The 20,575-nt window shown below is 34.7% G+C and overlaps 1 long non-coding RNA gene across 1 annotated transcript; it reads right to left on the bottom strand.

Annotated features, from left to right (window-relative positions):
* Positions 1 to 401: 401 nt before the first annotated feature.
* Positions 402 to 6,150, bottom strand: LOC135295373 (uncharacterized). The gene is made up of 3 exons (XR_010357443.1): positions 6,034 to 6,150; positions 4,410 to 4,470; positions 402 to 642 (listed from the first exon to the last, which is right to left on the bottom strand). It is a non-coding gene; the product is annotated as an uncharacterized LOC135295373 (long non-coding RNA).
* Between the last annotated feature and the right edge of the window lie 14,425 nt (positions 6,151 to 20,575).

The raw sequence follows: 20,575 nt of genomic DNA, 5'->3' as shown, positions 1-20,575 counted from the left end.
GTACATAGGAGAGATATGCAATCATCCATCCATGTCTTCCTTCAAAAGCTCAGCTGGTAGAGCAGATGGTAGAAGTATAGCCTGCAGGAATGCCTAAGTCTCTGGTTCAATTCCAGATTGAAGGAGGTCCTTGGTTTTCATCCAAAGCAATCCATGACTAGCTTGAGAAGTGGGCCCATGGGAATCTCATGAGCCCAATGACAAGACCAAGTGCAAGGTGCTGCACCTGGGTCACAGCAATCTGCTGTATCAACACAGGCTGTACACACTGAGAGCAGCCCTGCCAAGAAGGACTGGGGGAGAGGCTAGACCTGACCCAGTCATGGGCACTCACAGCCTGGAAAGCCAAACAAGTCCTAGGCTGCATCCAGAGCAGTGTGGGCAGCAGGGACAGGGAGGGGATTTCGGCCCTCTGCTCTGCTCTGGTGAGACCCCACCTGCAGGGCTGCATCCAGCTCTGGGGTCTGCAACAAAAGAAGGAGACTGATCTGTTGGAGAGAGTCAAGATGAGGCCACCAAGATTATTAGATGGATGGAGCAGCTGTCCTGTGAAGACAGGCTGGAAGTGTTGGGGTTGTGCAGCCTGGAGAAGAGATGGCCTAGGGGTGAGGTAATTGCAGCCTTCCAGTACCCAAAAGGAGCCTACAAGATAATTAGAGAGACTTTTTGCAAGGGTGTGTAGTGATAGGACAAGGGGAAATGATTCCAAACTGAAAGAGAGCAGGTTTAGATTAGATATTAGGGAAAAAATTAATTACTATGAGGATGATGAGGCACTAGAACTGACTGCTCAGAGAAGCTGTGGATGTCCCATCCTTGTGAATGATCAAGGCCAGGCTGGATGGATCTTGGAGCAGCCTAGTCTAATGAAAGTTGTCCCTGCGCATGGAAGGGAGGTTGGAATGAGATTATCTCTAAGATCCCTTCCAACCCAAGCAATTCTGTTAGTTTGGGAGCCTATGATGTCTGCTCTATATCCTTTTAATGTTCCTCTAGGGCATATATAGTGTGTTTTGATGGTTCTAAGCTGTCTCAGCATTGCAGCATTTGAAACTGTGTAGGATCTGTGCAGGAGCAGATGTTAATCTCTAGGATTTATTACTCTATAGGCTCTCGCTGATGTTGCCAATGCAAGTTCCTAGCAAGTTATAGAATTATGACTGCAACTTCCCAGTCTGTACTTTTGACTAACTCCTTCCCAGTATGTTACTTCTTCACCTGTAATCTCCACATTATTACTTTAAACGTAATTAGTTTGTACAGAGTTGTATGTATTATTGCAGCAATGGTTCTAAAGAGAAAAGTCTTCCACAATTATTATGGAGCATGTTTCAGATGTACGTTATAATGCCTTTTATTTGGATCCCTCTCATTCTGACAATGTCATCAAAATTAATTTCACTTTAAGACTCTTCTCTTTGGAACAATTTTTGAAGGCTTGCTCATCTGTTTTGGTGTCAACCACAAGGTCTACAGAGAAATTTCCTTAATTTACTCTTTAATTTACATACAGAAAATTCTATTACATTCAAACCAGGATCTAAGTACCTGAATACTAAGCAGGAATAAGAGTTTCTTATACTAAAATAAGCTGGGATGAAATCAAGCAGGAGAAAATAAATATAAGGCAGAAGAGTCTGTCAGATCTGCTAAATTGTGAAAGACTACTAAATACTTTACAGAAAATTGTCACTGTTTTTAAATCCAGTCTTCTATTAAAAATTGTGAAATATCGAGATTGTAATCCCCAAAGGCATTCAACAGATATAAAGCTTATTGAAATTCAAGATATGCAACACTAAAACTTCTGGGTGAACTTCTGGGTATTTCCCAGCTTTTATCTTCTGGTGGTCAGATTCCACTTCTTTTATTTTACAGGACACAACAAAGAGCAATATGTAGCACAGTTGTGAAGATCACAAAAATTTGCAAAAAGAAATTCTAAAAAAATTACTTAATTGGAACTGTTATGAATGCTTTGCAAACTTGAAAGTTCTTAAAAAGTTAGGTTTTGTCATCTGAAACATTTGAAGTAGGTTTTTCAGTGGAATCTTCTGAAGTTTAATATGAAATAGACATTTTTCTCAAGACAGAATTGCAGTAAATGCTATTTCATTTTTAATATATCTATCAGAATTTGCATTCAAGTACCATTCCATATTTTAATAAATTGGCAAATTACAAAAGGATATGTCATAAATAGAAATATGAATGCTAAAAGTACTGAAATGTCATTTAGTATGAGGAAGTTAGTAGTCAAAAGTAAAAACTGTCCTTTAAGTCAACTACCATTCTTGAAAAGAGAAATGTTTAAAATTACAGGTTTCGTTTACTGTAAATATAATATCTGTTCTTTATGTTCTAAATTTGTGAAGTTTAGAAATTTCATTTTACCTTTACATTCCTAAAATAGAATGTAAAAAAAAAAAATTAGTAGTAAAGCTAAGTGTTGTTTAAATGTTTTGAAATATGCAAATATATCTTAAATGCTTTAATGCCGCAGTAGTAGAACCTGTTTTGGTAGACTCAGTGGTCTGAAAAAATATGAAAATATGTATATGAAATATACAAAAAATATATATGAAATATACAAAATTTGTATATGATATATTAAAAAATACGAAAATAATCTCACTTCCAACTTACTAGATAGTGCCTTCTTAGTTACTGACATTAAAGAAATACTCTCTGCAGGTCTATTTTCAGATGTGCTGCTAATAATAGAGTATCATTTCAACCTATGGAGAAAATGAATGACAGATGGCCTTGTTTCTTTGTCTTATAAACATAGTCAGAATGGGACTGAAGTCTAAAAGACCTTTTGTCAGTAATAGAATAAAGAGTGTGAAAAGGAGTCTGCACTTCTTCTAACAACTCTGAAGACATTTAACACACGCTCCACAAAATTTTTTTAATCTCTAAATATGCAACTTTCTAGGGAAAATAAAAACAATTATGAACACAAATAAATTACAGCAAAAAGAAGAAAGCAATGCATTGTTAATTACAAAAAAGGCCAATCTGTGTTTCCAGCAATTTATTTTGTTTGGTTGGTTGGTTTTGGTTTTGGTTGGGTTTTTTTTTTTTTTTTTTTTTTTTTTAAGGAGAGGGGGAAAATAGAGTCAGCACTTTTTTTTGTTAGGTATAGGAAATAAGCTTTCATGTTTAGCGACACCATTTAAGCCCTGGACTGCCTATCAGTGTGTTAGCAGTAAACACAGAGCCTTTTCTACTACCTTTGAGACTCATGTGTAAGAAAGTGCCCTTGGAGTTTAATGTCAATTTCCAAATTACTCTAAGAGGACTCTTCAGACAACTGTTCTGATGGTGCTATTGAACTTTAAAATCTTTAGCATGTGGCTATTAAGTATTCTGCAAATGCTTTCCACACCTGATGTGCTCTTATAAGCTGCCAGGATTTAGCAATTGACCTGTGATGGATGAAGTGAGAAATGCAAAAAGCAGTCTGTAGAGTATCAGTGTCCAAACCTTTGCTCTGAGTCTGACTGACTTCTATGAGCCATATTGAAGTTTTATATCTAGCCAAAGAAAAAGGGTTTTGCTTTGTCTCTATCACAAATTCAACAAAGTCCTTCACATTTAAATTGTGAAACCTGGCTTATAAAATGAAGTTGCTACAAGCAGATTCTACTCAAAAGTGTGTGGGGTTTTTTCTTTTCCCCCTCTTTTCCCTTCCATCCTCCACCCACCCAGAGTGAGCTTTTTCAGGGAATTTTAGTGATAGAACTTAGGTATGTGATGTGTCTTCTTGAAGTAGTATCAAGGGTATAGAATCATCTTGATTTTTACACCTCCTCATGCATAATCAATTACTTCTGTTTTTTCAGGAACTGCAGGAACTCCAGCATTGGAAATGCTTAGCTTGTTTTAGCTGTTCACTTGAATTGGTGTGTTCTCACTGGACAAGGTCTGAATAAACTAGTTTTCTACTGAAATCATTCATATTCGCTATGTAAATTGAGCATGCATGTGTTTGTTCATATTTTCAAAAGCTGTTTCACAGTCTTGCTAACTACTGGTTTTAATCCTTCAATGTGGAAATAAATTATATATGTTAGCAGCAAACATCCTCAATCACTACTTCTCTTAAATATGTTTGATTTCTGGTTTAGATACTGCAGTGTTTGTTAGTTATCATATTCATTTCACTAAATACAGACAAGAGCTCCATTCATGAAAAAAAAACTTAAGTTATAACTTTCTCACTGATTTCCTGGAAGTATGCTTGTATTTTTACAAAAAACTCTACTGAACCATCAACTTCAAACACTAAACATCTACACATTTTATACATTGCCTTTTGATTGCATTATTTTCAGACTCATACAGTTACTGTGAATTTCTGAGGGCAATCTGAATACAAAAAATTAATCTGACCTGAGAGTTACCTTAGGGTAGTCCTCAGCCATAGAAGATAACTTCATAAATATTTTGCATCACCTGTTCTACCTGTCAAAGGAGAATAAGAAATTAAGTTTTGCTTGGGAGAACTGAGAAATAATTACAGAAGTTCAAAATAATGCTGTTTCCAACTCTGAATTTACAGCATGGTACCATAGACTTTGTTTCTGTGTTTCTGCTGACTGAAAACTATCATGTCAGCAAGAACTCTTTGAGACAGCTATTCATGCCCACACTGTTGGCTGTAAGATGTCATAGCTTTGATTCAAATTTCCACACTATTTGATACCTATACTCTGTATAAATCCCACTTACTTCTGTCACTTCTGTGTCTCTCAGAGATCTGCTGGCATGTGACAAATGGTGATAAAGTCAGACCATATGTGCAAACGAGTCAGATGCCATTTGTCATGCCATTTAGTCCACAGTAAGGAGGACTGGGTTTGTTCTGTTTCTCCTGGAACCGAACATAGCCTCTCTTTCATATCCAAGAAATCAGGTTGGTTTTACCAAAGCCTAAGCCTGAGCTTGCTGTGAGGGCAGCTGTAGTTTGCCTATCATATTGGCCATTTCAGCAGCACTTGTGAAATGCCTCCAGGATTTAAAAAGTTTAATAAATTGTGTGAAAGAAGCATGAAGCCCTTATCAGCTACCTATTCTGTTCCTTGGTCCCCAGCTTTGGATCAAATATGATTAATAGCTAAGTTTTTTACTTATTCAATAAAGGCCTGGGGTTAGAGGGAGGATCCTTATAGGAGTATTACAGAAAGCATGTTTATCAGCATCTAAGTTAATACAGGAAAATCCAATGTGAACTCAAGCTTATTAATAAAACCATGACAGATAAATTCACATCACAAGCAAACATTTTTCCTCTTAATTCTATATTTTTTCTTTTTTTTCCTTTTATGTTGAAAACAATATTGTGTTTCATTTTTAATATAATAAACATGAAAATGGATTTCTTTTTTTTTCCCCTTCTCTTTTTTCATTCAATACTAATGGTTTTATAAATGAACATCTTGAAAATGAATCTACAAAGAAGAAACTTGTTTTCAATATTCAACTTTAAATTTATTATACTGTTTCCATTGATTTCAGTGAACTTCTTTCTGTCTGAAAATAAATTCTCAATTTGGATTCAGAGTGTGTTTATTTTCAACATAAGACCATATTTCACATCGTAGGAAATCAAAGAGATTATGATTGTGATATTGATTGAGTGTAAGCCTGCTATTTTATTAAAAAAAAAAAAACAACTTTAAAATTAATGCTGCACCATCAGGAAACTTTTATGAATTTTGACCTTTCTCCATACTGTGAATTCCCCTACATACTTAAAAGGGATAAAACTTATATATTGAGAAGAAAAAAAAAGGAAAAAAAGATATGTAAGAAGAGAAACAGTCTTTAAAACACAACAATTAGTTTATAACTGTCTTTAGTGTAACTTCATCAGCAGGATCTACTATCGCTTATGTACTAAAAGAATGAAATAAAATAATCTTTTAATGGCAAACATGTAAAATCTCCCTTATTCACATATTTAAACAATAAATCTGACTACAACTCCAGCAAGAAAAATTAATATTTTGCTTGTTGCGAACATACCTTTAATGTAACCCTGATTTGTTCCCCAAATATACCTCTCAATGGCAATATCAGAATTAAAATAAAATTGCAAAAAAATTTACAGCTGAAATGTTCACAACCCATATCTAATAGTCTGTCATGGGAATAATTACCCGTAATGGGTATCCAAGGGATATAATTGTCTGCTGCTGTGAATTAGGAGTGCCACAGGTGGTGTTAATCACTTGGAATGTATTGGAGTAGAACAGCAGCCAGAGACAGAGCCTGCTTAAGCTTGATTTGTGGAACTATTGTTTCTGGGCGCTTCAGACATAAATTGAGCATGTGGTAGTAATAATACACACTCAAGTAGCTATATGGGAACAAAGGGATATAAATATAAATAAAAAGCATGGGAAAGTTTTATTCCTTAGCAGAGGTTACAGAAATGGTAATGAGCAAAGTTGTTCTGTGTTGTGTCACTTGCATTTTTTGATGGGGAACACACAGCAAAAAGAAATTCAGTAACTGCTTTTATACCTTGAACCTTCCTGGTACATGATGAAAGCAAAAGAGCTTTCATCAATTAGGTATTAGAATTTTCCCTTTTGTGGAATATTATAATCACTGACATTGGAAAATATTTATGAGGTCATTTAATTCTGTGGTGTATGTATATAGGTATTTCCAAGTGTAGAGCTTTCTTTGATGAGGAATGTAAAACTTTCTTAAAATATGACATTGATTTATTACAGTGTCACCATCTGAATTTAAGAACACACTATCAATAGCTTCTCAGAAATCATGGACACCAACGAAAATGAACTGACTTGAATTTGTGTGAAATATGTAAGCACACAGTAACTAAATAAGTGTGATGAAACCTGGTCAAAGCCAGAGCGAAGTCAAGGCCTTGACTGGATATGCATATATAAATTAAAGGCAGAACAACAGAGTCTGTGAGTGACACTGTATGTCTTTGAAGATGGTCATAAGATCAATATTTTAATTACTCTAATCTTTTTAAAGGAATCAGTCAGTAAGCCCTCTACAAACTCAAATAACAAAATCAGTTCCCTCTCTAAGATACGAGGGAGTGGACAGTTGGTCAAATATCACTGTGGAGCATACATTCTAAAAGTCAAAGTAGTTTAAGTAATGTTTTTGTTTAGAAGCCCATTTGCATTTTAAAGTGCATGGTTTTATATACACATTACAAAGAGAAAACCAAATGATAATTATGATTTTTACCATTTAAAAGATGATACCTAGGAAGTTACAAGTTCCAGCTATGGAAATGTTTTAAAGAGAAAGGTAAAGAATAAAGTTGGACCTCAAGTTTGATATTTCAAGTTAATCAACATTTTGTTGAGTAGGATTTTTTGTCAGGTTTTTTTTTAATCATCTAGTTTACAAAATTGTACATTTCTGAACTATAATTTATAAGAATTAACATATATCATTAAACCAAGTTTCATACCCCAGCAACTTCTTCTTTCTCAAAATGCATAACTGTGTGGGCTAGTTTCAGTTTGATAGTGATCCATGAAAATTATAAATATTATTATCCTTAGTTTGTACATAAGGTATTAACACACAGACTGGATTAGGAGAAACCATTTGAGCATCATCACAAAATAAGAAACAGATTCTTCACCTTTCTAGATTCATGTTGTAACTCCTAGATTGTACTTCTCCTTCAGCATAATTTTTCACAAGTTTTCAGTTTGACAGACACAAAAAAAGGTTTGTGGGTTGAGGTAAACACAGGTAGAGGTCACTCACCAATTACCATCGTGGACAAAACAGACTTGACTTGAGGAAAATTAATTTAACTTATTACAAATCAAATTAGAGTCCAGTCATCATCACAGTCTCTGAGAGTTTAATTATGTCACATGAATTGAATATGTACATGGCTGCATGTGTGAGTAGCAGTAACAATGTAATTCCCAGTAGGTCTTTACTAGGCTTTAGGACTTTGAATTTGCACTTAATTTCCCCTCTCTGTCACTCATTTCAATTTTACACACTTCCCAAGTGACCATCATCTGGTGGTCTAAGTATGTGGGAAACTGCCAAAACCTTTTTTTTTTTTTTTTTCCCCTAGAATTGCTTGGATATTTTCTCTTGTAATAAAGACTTATGACAAAAGAATCTATAATTTTTTTGTGACTTCTGTAGGCAATAAAACAGAAGTAACAGGGAAGTTTTGAGAAGAAAAGATTGTTGGTTTAATGGATTTTGTTGGCAGCAATCTGTAAAAACCTCTTCATTCTTCAAATCAAGACTGGAAATTTTCTAAAATATGCCATATCTGAAACATAAGTAAAGAGCTCAATAAATAGCTTATTGTGTGCAAATCTACAACCTGTACTAAGGATCAGACCAGTCTAAATAGTCATAAGGATACTTTTTCTCTGTAATTCTGTCAGTCTGTCAATGTGACCTTTTACCATCATAGCAAAACAATTTACTGATGAAACTAAAATGATATTAATATAAAGGTATTAGGAGACCAGACAATGCAACAGAAAACATGTAAATGATATGATTATGTCAGAAATTGCAACCTTTTACATATAAAATATGTATGTATGAATCAGATAAAGCAAGAATTTTTCATCTTCAGATTTGAAAATCACACACAATCACTGAGGTATCTAAATATATGTAACAGTTTCATCCAGTAAGCTAAAGGTTTGGAGCCATGTACTTGAAACCTATAGCACAGATAAATTTCCAGCTGCTGCAGCTTGATAGTGTGCCACTCCTAAAAGTTTCAATAAATTCCCTTGATATTTAGATATCTTTTTCCACTGATTTATCCCATCTTGTACTTTTGAATCCAGACTGGTTATGGGGAATCAGTCATCATCTTTAGCTATATATCTACTTTTCTCAAACCTGTCTAAAACAATCTCTGAGCCATGGCAAACCAGAGAGGTGGCGCATTTACTGATAACATAACATTTTAAACAAGTAATAACTGAATGTGCAGAAAATGAAAAATATTATACCAAAAGCATGCATTAAGAAAAAATCACTGAAGTAAAAAACTATGAAATACACTAATAAGAGGGGAGAAAAAATATGAAAGAGCTATTAAGTGCAAAGAAAAAATGCAGGGGGTCGCTACACAGCTTTCTCTTAGTAACATGAACAGGATAACAACAGCTGGTAAAGAGAATGGAAATGTAAACAGTGTGTAATGGCCAAAACTCTCAGAGAGGGCATTTGCCCAAAACTGATAGTCCTGAAAAAGATGACTTTCAGCAGGACTAAACTAAGAAGGCAAATTAAAAAAAAAAAAATCAGAAAGAGTGATCTTGAAAAAAGTATAGCAAGAGTATATTTGTGAAAATGGGGACAGGTGGTGAGAGGAAGCAGTACCCATTGCAACAGGGTGGCTCCTGATTGCAATTTCCCCAAGGCACACCTGCTCTGACCAGTCTGGGAAGCACAATCTCCCATGGGGTGCCCGGAGAAGCTTGCATTCAGCCATGTCATTCTGGAAGTGTGTAGGCAGCATGCATGGCACCACAGTCCTTGGGGTGTGGACAAGGAGGTTACACAAAGCTGGGACACCAACCCCCAACACACATAGCTGGATAGGGAAGCTGAGCTTGTAACTATGTGTTGAAGAGAGTTAGACTTTCTGGAGAATAGTTGTAGAAGGGTGGTTAGAAAGTTGTTGGAATTACTTGTCCAGTGTCACGTGTTATGTTTCATCTGCTCTGTTGCTGCTATTGATCCTGAAACTATAATTCCTGAGTGCTGCTTAATCATGTGTCATTAATAACTCAATAAAAAGCTTCCTGATTTGACTTAAAATAAAAATGTGTGCTACTTTTCCCTACTGTGTATTTTCTTAGTATTCTTACTGAAGCTGTATTGTATGATTAGTTGCTAAAGTTAGATATACTATTTTGTCAATATACAAAATATGTCAACCTGCATTTCATTTAGCCTCTAGCCATACCACTTTTTGGTAATGACGTAGTCTCAGCAGATCTTTGCATCTGTCTCAGCATCTCAGTAGTCTAGGTTGGAGGTATGCCACTTGCAGTGTGATGCCTTTATTTTAATTACTCATGATTAACAAGTCAAGAGAACAGATTACCAAAAAGTAAAGTTACTTGATAGCATCTACACCTAGTCTAAGTAAAGCATTGCAGTAAGGCAAAATTAATATTCTTATAAGAAGTTATTATATTTCCCATCAGAATTAGGGACTTTAAATGTGGGGGCATTTAGTAGGTTACCTACTAACAGACTATTGAAGAATCTTGCATTTAATATAGTGTTTTGTAAAAAAAAAACCTGCAACAAAAATCAACAAAAACATATCTGTGATCATACTAACTCAACATGATACATCTGTGCAGTGGGGATAAATTTTAACTGGCATCAGATGCTCAGAAGATTAAAATACTGTTGCTCCTTGTTTCCCTCAATGAAACTTTATCATTTGCCATAGGTTGAAGACCATGCCTAGCATCTTCAGGATTAATTTTCCATTTAGAAACTTAGAAAGCACTTGTTCTTTATAGGTTTGCCTCATTTAAGGAATGGGATAGCATCATGTTTGTTTTGAAGTGGTTAAATAATTTTTGTGATTTAAGAGCAATTCATATTTTATGGATTTCTCCTGTTACTATGAAAAAGCATTTATGTTAAGGAAACCTGAAACCAAGCATAGCCATCTTTTGAGTTTAAGGAAAGGAAGAGTTTGAGGGAGATTTCCATTTAGCTCACAATGCCCTTCACCCTTAGAGAAATTTACATTGCAGTTGGTATGATAACATATGTACATGAAAAAAATCCTATCCTTTATGCTACCCCAATATATATTTCTGCTGCTGTTAGAGCTTGTAAGTGCCAATGGAAACATAACACATTTACGTAGATTAGTGAAGTTTATAAAAAGAAAAGGCAAGAAGGTTGTGCAGGTTTTAAATGTTGGACTTGAACAAATAAAAAATCAAGACCTAAGGATTGGGGGGTTGTGGATTCTCTGTTCCTAGGAGCCACTCACACATTCACATTCAAAATTCTTTTGCACTTACATTTCAGTGAGTGCAAAAAAGAGTTGGCCATTTACAGTGAGAAAAATGTAACCACATTTAGCTAAAAACCCATGGCTTAAAGACCATTGCTCTTGTACATGTCCTCTTTAGTTAGTGGGAGAAAAATGGCTGAAACTTTGGAGATTCTTTTTGGTTTTTTTACTCATTAAGTCTATTACATTATCTGGTGAATGGCATTTACAATACCTATCTCTTCCTACTAATTACAAGAAGAGCTGTGAGCACATTCCAGCACCTGAATGTCTAAAATTAGACAGTTTCCACATTTACTGAGAAAATGAAACCTGCTCAGGAGGACAGATTGGTTTTACAGCTTTAATCCTGAAATCGGAAAGTGTCAATCTTTTGGGAGGAGTGTGGTAGAACACAGACCAGAAAAAAGACACCAGAAAATTAAGGGTCAACTGTGTGTTTTAAGATTAAATATTTCCTGGTTTCTTCTGTGAAGTATCTTCTCAATAATATGTTTTTACGTTTTTCTTTGCCTCTTTGCTATCCATTTAGCAGCCATAAAATGCTATCCCATCTAAACAGACCCATCTTTCATTGTCAGTAACATTTCTTTAAGTTTGAGGTAGTAGATAATAAGGCCCATTGTCCCTAAAGGAGTGACAGTTACTTCAAATATTTTCCTTCTCTGGATGATGGCATGACATGTGTGTGCTTATATAGCTCATTTTTATAACAGATGCTTACTGCCCTTAACACTTTTTCCACATTCATCTTACATAGGTAGAGACATAATGTAGATTGTGTTTAAGCTGCAATGGTTGATCGAACTGTCTGTCTTCTGAGAAAAAAAAAAAGATCTGATTTTAACAGGGGGTTGCAGAGGGAAGGTTCTCATTTGCTGCCTAAAATAATATCTCACTCTCTTGTTCTTGCAGATACTGCAGCATGCAGAATGTGAAAGTGAATCTACCCAGATATTGCTCCTTTTGTGCCAAAGAAAGCTTTTTCATTTGTACAGCTCTAGCTAGAATGACACACTCTTTGCAGAAACTGAACACTGAAAATATTTCTAAGTTAGTTCTTAATGTGAAACCTGCTGTTGCTGTTGTTTTTAATATCTGTCAAATCATTCTTCTATTTTTTCATTTCTGCCTCCCTTCTCTCAAATGATGCCTTGGATAGTCTGCGGGAAATGGAGACTTTATTTGTCTTTCAGGGCAATTTTAATATGGCCACCTCAATCAGCATAACATTTTTGAAATAGAGGTGAATTTTTAAAAACATAGGGGGATTTTTAAAGAGAATTTCTGAAAGTTTCAAGCAAACCTACCTGGTTCTAGGAGTGAGATTTGGGCATGGGGTCCCAAATAGTTTTCTCTTTGATCCTGCTAGTAAGAGGAAGGGCTTGAGGAGGAGTACTTGCATCCTATGAGTCAAAAACTGATTATTTTGACAAGGGGGATTTGAAATTTGTTACAATCTAACCCCTTTTGAAAATCTAGTTCTTCTAGGAAAAAAAAATCATAATTCACCCTATGCTCTGGTACAAATGTATTTTTACAAAAAGACTGGTCAACATGGTGAAAGGAATTTTACACTTGGAAAAAATGGGGGAGGAAGATGCAAGGAAATAAGGAAGATGAGTTTTAACTGACACTGAATTTCATGTATTTCATGGTTCTCTGCTGGAATTCTGCTCCATCTACATATTTAGGTGACTTTCAAAGCCAATAATATTTTTAAGCACTCCGGGAGTTGAAATTATTAAAGAGAAAAGTAATAGCCAATATAAATTTTAGTGGATTAAACTGTGTCCAACATTCAAATTAAATTTTATGACAGAGTAAGAAGTTTTACAAATATCAGTATTTACAAAACAAGAAAGAAAGAAAGAAAGAAAGAAAGAAAGAAAGAAAGAAAGAAAGAAAGAAAGAAAGAAAGAAAGAAAGAAAGAAAGAAAGAAAGAAAAAAATTCTGCAATACAAAGATCAAAGACAATAATCCTTTCACTTGCTCGGCTTTGGTAAGACTGGATAAAATATGGCTTTTTGTTTTCAGCTTTACATTTCATTATTGTTTTGGATAAAATGCAAGATCCCAGAGAACCATCAGAATTACCAAAGACTGAAAGAAAATTATACAAATACAATTCAAAACCAACCTGCATATGTTACTAAATTAATGCTACATGAGACGATTCAAGAGAAACATTTTCTGCTCTGTAGGCAAGTGCTGTTATGCTCTATCTGCTCCCTGGTGCAGAGGGATAATAAAACAGGAAAAGATTTGCTGTCATATCTTCAGAATAATTTGTAATTAGTGCTTTAAAGTGAGAAGAAGATGTAGTATTAATTCTTTTATTTATAATCTATTCCATTTCTGCTTGCCTGAAGCATGCTTAATTTGATAGGCATCTTTTAATTTGTAATTAGTCTTTAGGAAGGACTATTTTCTGATGCTTTAAGCAGTGCACTATTTATTAATTTGTGTTCTCTCATTTTATCCAGTGTTTATGCACTATGGACCAGATTCAGTACCCACTGAGAGGTAATTGTAAATTAGTTCAGTGTTTAGCTCATTTGGCTTTCTTATATTTTTCAACACATAAAATAAGATAAATTATAACTTAGTTTACATCCTATCATCTCAGCCCGCCTTGCACATAATTTTTACAAGGAGCAAAACATCTCCAGGAGTTATTTTTGCTCTATTAATGTAAAAAGTAGTGGCAGCCACATCTATTTTTTTTGGCAGAGAAAACATGGCTATGACCACATTTGCTGAAGCACTTTGGAGACTTTCTTGTGTTTGTTCATGAGCATGTAAAACTAAATTAAATTTTATTTCAGGTAACTCATAGTCGATACTGCCTCAAGATGAAAACATACCATGAAAATAGTTAACTTGTAGTATTTACATATTTACATATTTCTTAATCTGTCTTGGTATTAATTCTGTTGATTTAAATGTCATCTAAACCCCTTGTGCCAAGTACTGTACTGTAATAGGGACCTTACAGTACTCAAAGGGGTCTTACAAGAGAACTGGAGAGGGACTTTCACAAAGGCATGAAGTGACAGAAGAAGGAGGAATAGCCTTAAACGGAAGGGAAATAGCTTTAGGTCAGATATTAGGAAGAAGGTCTTTACTACAAGGGTGGTGAGACGCTGAGAAGTTGTAATAAGCCCTGGAGCTGTTCAAGACCAGGTTGGATGGGGCTCTGAGCAACCTGGTGTAATGAAAGGTTCCCTACCCACAGCAGTGGGGGTTGCAAAGAGCTGATCTTTAAGGTCTCTTCCAACCCAAATCATTATACGACTCTATGTACATGCACAACATGTTTTATAAATTATTCCTCTTCTAATCAATTGAGAAAACAAATTCTCAATCTCAGATTTGCAGAAAGGGCAAAGAGGAAAATTTCTATAAAGCAGGCAGAGCATAACATTTATGGCCTCAAACTGCTGGCTTGAGTAGTCATTCTGTTTTTGAAAAATCCAAGAGAATTCTAAACAGGATGGCTACAAAGAGTGTGAAGGTTCTCTCTTCACAAGAAGCAGCAGGGAGAAGGCAAATGGAATTGGATATTAGTTGCACAGGGAAATATTTCATCTTGATCTTAGAAAGAATTTTTTTTATACTGAAAACAACCTCCTCAGTGATTTGGTAGAGTCCCCATCTCTGAAGGTTTTTAAAACAGAGTGCTAGATAATCTTGTTTAGGCTCCCTTTTTAAAAGGAAATGGGATGGACCAGATGGTCTTTCATGGCCCCTTCCAACAGTTCTGATTTTTTAAAAAAAAACATGTTTTAAAAGAAAGGTAAAAGGAGAGAAAGTAAAAAAAAATGCTCTCTTTAAGGGATTTTCTTTTTCATTAGTATTTTCCAATTTTTTTTTTTCAAGGTTTCCTCTAATTTTAACCTCTTACTCATAATTAAAGTGATTTGATCAGGTGTTATTTATTTTTTTAGCTAAATATAAAATTAGATTCTAAAATATTTCTTTATAGTATATGCTTTATACTTTTAAGTCATTGTTTGGCTTCCTCATTGTGAATTGTCTCTTTTTGATTTCTCACATTTAATTTTCACCTACTTTTCAGAGTGTTCAGTCTGCATGATTTTGTAGAGGGAATATATACTTGGTATTCTAGGCTGTAGCCTTTTTCCATCTACATAATTTTAAATGGTCTGTGGTTGTGATTTCAATTAATTCTTCATTATGTCAAACACAGGAAAAAAATAAGGTCAAGATTACCTGGATGACCAGTATAGGAATATAGCAGAGGAGCTGCATTGGTGTGTGTGGTTTGGTTGTCTTTTTTTTTTTCCCCAACTCTGGAGTCAAATGCAGAGACATTTTAACTGTATGCAGTTGCAGTATTAGGCAGCATAGGGAGAATTCTCTAATATCTCATACTAATATCTCCTATTTGCCAGCAAGACATCTTTATTGTACTTATTACACATATTACAGCTATTAATCATATTAACTTGAAATTTACTTGTGTAGCAATGCCTTATAAAACAAGAACTTCAATGTATCGTTCCCCATTTGAACACACTATCAGAAAATGCACTGTTGGGGGCTGGACTAGGTATTGAATAGCAGTCTGCAGACCTAAAAGTACTTCAAGAAAGAATTTATTAATTTCAAAACTATTGTAATTGTAAGGTAATACATAGCATAAACTATTAGGTCTTTGTGTAAATACAACTGAGCCAAAATATCCAGTGAAAAATAAGGAAATTTAGATTTTGATTTTAAATTACCACTATTTGCTTATCTTCATGCAAGCTGCTCTGGCAATCATTTAACATGGCGGAATATCTTTGAAATTTCATATATTTTGTAGAGATTTCCTTGGTTTTAAAGCCTGAAAGGCTTTTAAATCATCTGATCTGACCTCCAGTATGACACAGGCCATTTCACTTCATTCATGTAATTTTTTAGTGAATAAAATATCTGCATTTCAGTCTTCAGAAACGAGCTCTATGCCATATGAAGGAAATAAGAGAGACAGGAATTAGAATTCAGAATTATTTTGAAAAATTAGAAAAAATATTGAAAAAATTTAGACATGAGTATTCATTTAAGTCAACTGTGCATTTTCTATTTTGGCGAGAATAGATAACTACAGAAAGCTGAGATATCGATAAACTGATTTGATTAAAAATACATAGAAATTACCTGGAAGTAAGAGATAATGATAAAACTGGTAATTCACAACAGTACTGTTATTCACAGAAAAACTACACGGGAATCCACATGGGGTAAGTAAACAAGAATGTCTTTATTCATTGCATTTACAGTTTCATTTGGAGACCTACACTTGCTTTTGAAGACTTTGAAAGAATTCTGCACTTGTGGCTCTGTATCTTGGTATTGCTATTGCTCACAATAGGCCACAGGCTTCCTACTGACTGTACAAGGTCCCAGGACAAAGGTTGTTGGTTTTGCTCTTTATGGATATGTCTATGACAGCCTGGCCCAGCCCTTAGTGCTTGCCTGATTTACAAAAAAAACACTTCTCTAACAATGAGACTATTGTCTGAGTGCTTTTATCTTCAGCATAGTAATATTATGTGGAATATATTTCAATTTTATATATATATATATGTTTTATTTTTTTTACCAGTACCTAGTGGTAACATGCACTTGTGTTGTGTGGAATCAGCTGTGTATGTCCATCCCTATATTAAACAGTAGTATAGAAGGGTGAAGTCTTAGGATGGCAAATGAGGCATTTTTTCCATTCTAAATCTTATTTTAACCAAAAACTCTGCAGCATATGTATGAAGCTAAGAAGTTATTTTAGCCCTGACATTTAAATAATCTAATGAGGAAAACTCATGTTAATAACCAAGTTAAAGTTCCTTCCAGTGCTCTTTTGGATCCTAAGCATGGCAGGTTTGGTATTTGTTGAGAAGGTTTGTGTATTCTGAAACTTTTACAGGTCATATACAATGAAAGCAGCGTCCATACCATGTGTTCAGTTACATATAAAAAAAAGTCTTTGGGAATCAAGCAACGGAATCCTCTTTTACATCAGATTCTGGTCCAAAAAAAAAAAATCACAGAAAAAATTAATTCACCACATATGGCCCAGCAGCAGGCTAAATTCAACTTTTTAAAAGTAATCAAATCCACACACTGTGAATTGATCCTCCATGGTGATGAGATGTGGGGCTAGAGATGTACCTATCCTTCCTTTATTTAGTGCTATCAAAATATATTTTTAAAGATAGATTTTAAAAAATTAAAATTTTTTGAAAAATTGTTGGAATTTTTTTAGCTCTTTTCTGTATTTCAGTGTTTTTCCAAGACAATAAATTCTCAAGGAATTCATTAAATGAACTCAGCATTTTTTAATTTTGGTTTGGTTTTTTTTTTCCCCTTACGTTAGATAATGCATGTTTTGTACTGGGAAAAAAAAGAAAAAGGAAAAAAATATTGTACTAACCCACTCTTCCTGGGTCTAAGAGATTGTCCCCAAACATTATAATCCCCTTGGCCCCCAGTCATATATGCTGTGATTATGACAAATTATGAAAATGGTGTGGGCAATACATACAGTCGCTATCCCTAGAGCAAGGATAAAAAGAACATTTATAAACCATATACTACAAGGGTAGAAGAAGACTGCTGGTATCAAATCTGGCAGCCCCTCCCCATCTGGAAACAGGGGGTTCAACATAAATTGTCTGATTTTTTCTAGGACTTAATTTCTGATTCTTCTTTGATAGCTACACATCAGTTATTTTATCAAAGATAAACATCTGCCTAAACAGCCTATGGCTCCCCAGGCCTTTTCTGCATTGTAATTGAAATATTGCTACTGTTCTTAGTCCTTTACAACGTCTCTAGTTTCCTTCTGAGTTATTAAAAAATAAAATTAGTGGTTTGGAGATAATTCAACTATTCAGTTCATCATAAGAAATTTATAGTTCAGATGGTAAAACCAATTGTATTACTATCCCAGTAATTTCCTACTTCCCTTGAGAGTCTTGGGCATGAGTTGTCTAGATCTGTCAATTTGTCTATCTATGCTTAGTTAATTTTAGCAGATGCTGTTTCATATGTTCTGTTAGTACAGATGGTGAAATTGTTATTTCATGTAGGGGGGGAAAATTTTGTTTCTTCTTTTTTTTTTTCTTGTTTTTTTTTTCCTTCAGATAAGAACTGAAACAGGTGAAAGGAAATCTTCAGGTAAGTTTATAACCCAGAAGATATTCTAAAAACAAAAATATAGATACCAATTATGACAGCAGAAATGGTTTTATTTCCAGGAAAACTGCAGGAAATGTTTCAATGTTGGTTTGGGGTTTTTTGTTTGTTTTTAGGTATTTATTTGTTTCGTTTTAGTGTTTGGGGTATTTTTGTTTGCTTGGGTTTTTTTGTTTGCTTGGGTTTTTTTTGTTTTTATGGGTGTTTTTGCGGTTGCTTGGTTTGGGTTTTTTTGGGGGTTTTTTGTGTTGGTTTTTTTTGTTTGTTTGTTTTGTTTGGTTGGTTTTTTTTCATTTGATGCTTTTAGAAGGTGCTGTATCTGTTATTACCATAACTCATTGGTATACTCATTTGTTATTATTATAACAAAGATAAGATTTCATGAACTGATTTACAGTTTTGGAGTCTTCTGATAGCTATGTCTAATGAAATTGAAAACAAAAAAAAAAAAAGTAATTTCAACCACACTTTGATATTTGGATTAAACATCCTACTTATTAAAAAAATACAAAAATCTGACCAATGAAAATCCTGAGGATTTCTTTTCTTTTATTCCACCTTCCCTTGTAATAATGTAAAATCAAGCCTGATATAAAATTTGATTATCTCTATCTGCCACTGACACATATTAAAAATCAACTTGTGCAGACTCCTCCTGCAGTGCTTAATTTACTGACCTCCCAGCCTAGACAAATGTCCCTCAGGCAATGCCTTCACCTCTGCCTGCCCAAGGCTCATAGAAAGGCACCAAAAACTCCGTACTCTGTGCTGGATGGCTGTGTCCTCCTTGCAGAAGTTAATGTGAGTTCAAGAGGTGTCTGATGTGCTGGGGTAGCTGCTTCCGCTGCTGCTGGGATCCATGCCCTGTGGCACATCACTGCCAGCGTTGAGCCTTCCCATATTCAAGAGAGATTTTGGAAACCTTCCATCTCAACTGCTGCACAAATTGCTGCCTCTGTTTGCTGTGCTCCCAGCTGGCTATGCTTTCCCTGGTGCCAGCTGAAGAGGTACTTGACAATTCCCAACTCTAAATTAAGGATTTTAATATGGCTGAAGATAGCAGATGTAAGCACTTTTTCAGTAGGATTAGCTCCCAGGGGCTGTTAGAAACTGCTAGAGCTTCTAGGAATAAACATGTCTCTTATCTACTTGTGTGAGCAGCAGCAGCAGCACCTCTTGGGAAGGTGAACCCAAAAATCCCTTCATCAATTTCTGCATCCTTTAGCAGCTTCCCTTTGCACTGACCTTCCCTGGAGTGCCCAAATCTACTCACTAGGTCCATCTCCATTTCAGAATCTTCTATCTTGATGTCTGTCAGATGCTGTTGAAGAATGGATATATATATAAATAAACATTAGCACCTACTCCATGTCTGCTCTCTGCTTCCACTTGGCACTTCAGCTCATGTGCATCGTGCTGCAGTTTGTGCCAATACTTGTCTTGTACCAATGAAGTGTAGTCAATGTAGTTCAAAAAGCTCATTGTTGCTAATGGAATCAAAGCATCCAAAACCATTCTGACAACAATTCTGACATGTAGGGGTAAAATACATGCAAGCTCTGAAATCAGCAAGGAGAAGTTTATATAACTCATTTGTAGTATGGTGACACCATTCTTTTTTTAATTTGAAGAGTTTAATCAGATTCTACAATCATCAAAATAAAGATGATTGTAAATTATTTATTATTAATAATTTATTACAGTTTAAAGGTTTAGGTAAAAAATACCATATGAAATGCGCAATTTAATTTTTTTCCTTCTTTTGATAACTCAGGACAAAGAAAATACTATTTCAGAAATTACTTTCTTTCCATGTTTACATTGTAAACTGTTTTTTGTTTCCTAAATATAAAAATGATGATGTTGATGATGATGAAAAAAAATTATTGTATTTAGCTAAACAGGGCAAGGTTTCTGAAGAACAAAAAATTAACAAAATGCTTCAACTTTGTTTAAAATTCTCTAAACTTCACATAAACATCATACCTTTAAATAAGACTTTTATCAACTCCAAAGCACTACAGAATTTGACATTATATGTTATTTCAACTCACAATGCCTTGATGTACCTGGGACACTTCATATGTAGAGATAAAAAATTTAATTGATAATACTTTTTCTCCTTGGTTTCTTTTTTTTAGAGAAAAGAAACTAGTTTGTGTGTCAGGAATTTCCTTACAAATTAAAGCTTTCTTGTACAGATACACTTTTTATGTCCAGCTGGAGAGGAAAAAAAAAAAAAAAAAGACCAAAACTTGTCTCTTTGAAGGTCTGAGAATTTTTTTGTGGAACAGAGTAGATTTGGAGAATTA

The sequence above is a fragment of the Passer domesticus genome, chromosome 2, assembly GCF_036417665.1.
Source record: "Passer domesticus isolate bPasDom1 chromosome 2, bPasDom1.hap1, whole genome shotgun sequence".
Lineage (NCBI taxonomy): Eukaryota > Metazoa > Chordata > Aves > Passeriformes > Passeridae > Passer > Passer domesticus.
This window is presented reverse-complemented; position numbering and strand designations above follow the sequence as displayed.